Genomic DNA, 5,125 nt, shown 5'->3' with positions numbered 1-5,125 from the left:
TAGCTGTGACACTTTACTCTGTATTCTGTTATTGTTTTTACCCTGTACTACCTCAATGCACTGTGTAATGAATTGATCTGTACGAACGGTATGCAAGACAAGTTTTTCACTGTACCTCGGTACAAGTGACAATAATAAACCAATACCAAATACTGATGTGATGCTTCTGCACTGATGGAAGGCAAGAAAGAGATGAAGAACAGAGACAAAGATAAACAATAATGTGCAAACAGAGGCAGATGAAGAAGATAAGAGAAAGAAATAAAGTGAGAACAGAATTGTCTGGCTTGTCATTCTCATGGAGTGATAGAGTTATACAGCACAGAAACAACCCCTTCGGCCCAACTCAACCATGCTGACCTGAGCTAGTCCCATTTGCCTGTGTTTGGCCCATATTCCTCTTGGCCTTTCCCATCCATGTACCTGTCTCCTAAACATTGTAATTGTACTCACCTCTAGAGCTTCCTTGGGCAGCTCATTCCATATACTAACCTTCCCTCTACGTGAGAAAGTTTCCCCTCAGGTCCCTTTTAAACTTTTCCCCTCACCTTGAACCTATGCCCTCTAGTTTTAGACTCCCTTACCCTGGGAAAAAGACTGACCATCCACTTGATGTGTGCTCCTTATGATTTTATATACTTCTTGAAGGTCACCCCTCGACCTCCTACACTCCAGGGAAAAAAAATTCCCAGCCTATAAAGATGAATTTTAAGAAATGAACGAGCATTTTAAAACATAAATTATGCTACTGTTTCATGGTGTTCTGTTAATTGATTGTTTGATTGTTTATTTACCCGTCCATCTATTTATTTTATTATCTGTATTTATTAAAGGAAGTAAGGGACACTTGGTTTAGGCGGGAAAATGGGGCTGAGGTAACAGATCAGCCACGATCACATTGAATGGTGGAGCAGACAAGGAAATAAACAGTCTGCTTCTGCTTCTTATGTGCTCGTTGTTCACAAGAAAAGCATTCTGACAGAATTAGCAGTGCACGAACATAATCCACAGAACAGATGTAGAACAAGTGGAGCATTTATCAGGATTAATTGTTATTGCTCTCTGCTGTCGATAGAGGATGCCAAACTCTTATCAGATATAGCTTCAACTGGAAATTATCTTGGAGTAATCACCTCAACTTTGAAGCTTGACTCCTGGTCCAATTGACCACTGAAATTTAAGATCATAACATTTTAAAGAATATATTTCAGTGCCTCTACCTATTTCTTCCTTTGCAATGCTTCTTAAACTCTATTTCTTTGATGAGGTTTTGTTTGCCTGCCTAAATGGTTCAGCATTTGATTTACCTCTTTAATTACTCTTGGGAAGCTGGTGATGTTTTAAAAATGTGGATGTTGCTCATACCACCTGCATGTTTTGCCCATTATCGATTACTTATGAAATGTGCAAGTAGGCAAGAGTTCTGTCATGTATGTCTGGAGTTACCAGTAGAGCAGAACAAGAAAGAATGGGAAATTTCCTTCCTAAAAGCATCAGATGACAATTCATGATAACCCAATAGCTTCACAGTTTCCATTGCAGAGGACAGAGCTTTTGTTTTAATTCTGGGTGAACTTAATTACTTGAATTTGAATTCCTCAGCAGCCAAACTTGTGACTCCTGACCAGTGATCCCAAACACCAGGTTCTAGTTCAGTGCACCACTGGTAATGAAACAGCCTCCTGAATGACTACAGATGTTGCAATACAGATGCTTGTCTGATGATATCGGTTGGGGAGTTCAAAGACTTCCACCCAGTAGTATCTAAGATTATGAGATCCATAGATAGGCCGAGAAACAAAGGACTGCAGATGCTGGAACCTAGATGAAAAAACGACAAGATGAACTCGGCAGGCCAGGCAGCATCCGTGGTGAAAAGCAGGCGGTCAATGTTTTGGGTCAGGGCCCTTCCTCAGGACATAGATAGGGTAGGTATCATAGATAGATAGTCAAAATCTTTTTCCCATGGTAGGGATATCAACAACAGGAGCGAGAGTAAAGAGTTTTAAAGGGGATCTGAGGGGTAGGTTTTTTTGCTCAAAGAGTTGTTGACATCTGGAACATGCTGCCAAAAGGGCTGGTGTAATGAGATACAATTTCCTCCCCTCTCCTCTCCCACCGGGTAGAAGATACAAAAGCCTGAAAGCGCGTACCACCAGGCTCAAGGACAGCTTCTATCCTGCTGTTATAAGACTATTGAATGGTCCTCTTGTACGATAAGATGGACCCTTGACCTCACAATCTACCTCATCGTGGCCTTGCACCTTATTGTCTACCTGCACTGCACTTTCTCTGTTATTGTAACACTTTATCCTGCATTCTGTACTATATGAATGCACTGATGTGATGAAATGATCTGTATGGATGGCATGCAAAACAAAGTTTTTCACTGCAGCTCGGCACATGTGACAATAAACCAATTTACCAATTTACATGTAAGAGGCATTTAGACAGACGTCTAAATAGGTAAAGCAGAGAAGGATGTGGTCCTAATGCAGGCAATCGGTATTCGTGTCGACGGGCAAAGAGGTCGGCATGGGTGTGTTGGAAGAGTTGGCTTTGGGTGACCCTGGGTCGTTTACTGCGCGTTGGAAACCGCGATGGTATAACTGGAATGCAGCTTCGGCGTCAGGTCTCTGTGATTGGAAACTACTCGCCCGTGTTGGGCTGCAGGGATTGGGTGATCTGCTGCCAATATGTCTTCCCTGTCGGTACATGTCAAGCTGTTATCTCTATAAACAAGCAACAGAGCTGTGCGGCTGGGGAAGAACTTCTGCTAATACTCCAGTCAGAGAAAGCAGCGGTGAGTGCGGGCAGGGACACAATCAAAGCTCCCTTGTCGCTCTCTCTCACACACCGCAGGAAGGCGCCTTTCGTTTGTTCAGAGTGAACCGGCAAACTTTTTACCCTGAATAAAAAAAGGCTTCAACATACAAAAAGGAATCATATTAGGGCAGGAAGGAGTTACATCAAATGAGAATAAACTAAATTGAGTGTTTTAATCTCCCCATATCTTTCGCTCCTGCTGTGGTCGGGAAGTGTCCTGCTCCCGGCACAACTTTCAATGAGGTCTAATAAGGCTTCAAACAGGTTTCTTAGATTGTTACTACCGCATTACTCCAATTAATGACAAAACGCCATTATTGGAAGATTACCAGAGCTCGTATTTTATGTATTTCTCGTAAAATAAAACGTTGACTTTGACACACGCACCGTCGGCAGCGGCGCGGTCTAACTTTTCACCTTGCTGGTATCAGGGTAGATCATTGTGGGCACTCCAGGGAATAGAAAGTGTCCCTTAGATACTTCATGCAGCGTGAACTGCCTCGAAATTTGTGGAAAACAACTAAAGACTTAATTAAATGCAGCGCGCGTGGGTTTGACAATGCCACGGGTTAACACAATGAGCCGGAACACCTATAAATGAGATGCAAGTCTCAATATGCAGGTGTAGCGATAGACTAATATAAACCCATACATAATATAAATTATTCCAATGCATACGATATAGGTTCTTAAAATATCCATGCGTACCTGTGTAATATAAATGTTGCCCTTATGGAGAGACACGCCTATCTGTGATATTGGTTCCAGTATAATTTGACGAGAAATGGTGTCCCAAAATAAATGAGTGCTTGTAGGCGATATAAGGTGTTATAATAGGTGTGACCACATAAAGATAATGTGCCTCATTATACTATACTATGCATATAGATTTTTTAAAAATCCTGTAACAACTGTGGGTTCGGTAGTGGCGGAAAAGATGCGCTGATCATGTCAGACAGCACGTAAACAGCCCAATCAGTCTGCACCGACCTTCACACACCTATTTACACTAATCCTGTATGTTTTAAATCCTCCTCACATTCTCTTCAACTGTCCTCAGATTCTCCCACTCATCCACACACCGGGGATAGTTCACAGTGGCCAATCAACCCAGCGACCCGCACACCTTCGGGATGCGGAAGGAAACCGGAGCGTCCTGAGGGCACCGAAGCGGTCACGGGGAGAGCGGGCAGACTCCACACACAGACAGCGCCCGGGGTCTGGGATTGAACCCGGGTCTCTGGTGCTGTGAAGCAGCGGTTCTACCAGCTGCCCCACTCTTCGTATTCGTATTTTTAAATCGTGCGTGAATTTATATTTACTGTGGGGGACAGATATACAATTCGAATTCTGCAGGGGCTACGGGTGAATGAATATACTGCACGGTGTAGATTTGTGGTGATGCGCTTGTTCGCCAGAGACTAGCACCCTCGGAATGAAGGGCGCTTTCATAGCTCTTCGCCTTCATTAAACTCGAGGATAATTATTGCGCAATTACAGCTAGCAAGCGCGGTCGGAGGACCCAGTAGGGAAATCTTTGCTTTAAAAGAAAAGGCATGAATATTCCTGACAGTTTAACAGAGTGGATTCCAGGAAGGAGGGGAGAAGTCAGGCCCCTCCCTCCCTCAGTTACCTGTCGGTAAGGTGGACTCCGCCGTGAAGGACACAGCTGCCGTGTCCTTCTGCGCGCTTGGAGCACCTTTCCGTCGCTCCCCGTCTTGCTTTCACACGAAGGAAAAAATAGTCTCGGCGTGTCCCACTTGCAGATTTGTAAGGATTAGCTCGATCCGATAAAATGCAAGGATTCAGAAAAGGGCCATTGGACCTTAAAACAACGGATCCAATTTATTTTAAGGCATTTGATTCTCCCGTCCCATGACTTAATGTACTGCAAAGGAAAATATATAAACCAGGCTTCCGCTGATGTGAAAAGGGAGCAGTAGTCTACCGATTCTTGCCAGCTCCAATATAGTCACTTAAGATATCACACAAAAGTGTCTGAGTCTCATGCCCATTATTCATGTCCTTGTACAAGATTAACAAAAATCCGCTCAGCCTTCCATTACTGAACCAGATGTGAAATTAACAAACGGACCCTCGAAGTAGCGAGTGATTCAGGTTAATTTTTAGGGAATGGAATAGTGCTCTCAACAACCAGAAAATAGTGGGGGATCTAACTGTGGGTTTTGTACGCAACAGCTGAGGAAGTTTGCACTCATACAATAAAATATATGTAATTTAGTTTTCGGTTTAACAGTCGGATATGAATGTTGGAGTGTATGGTTTGAAAGAAATCAGA

This window comes from Pristis pectinata, chromosome 27, assembly GCF_009764475.1.
Source record: "Pristis pectinata isolate sPriPec2 chromosome 27, sPriPec2.1.pri, whole genome shotgun sequence".
NCBI classification, from domain to species: domain Eukaryota; kingdom Metazoa; phylum Chordata; class Chondrichthyes; order Rhinopristiformes; family Pristidae; genus Pristis; species Pristis pectinata.
This window is presented reverse-complemented; position numbering follows the sequence as displayed.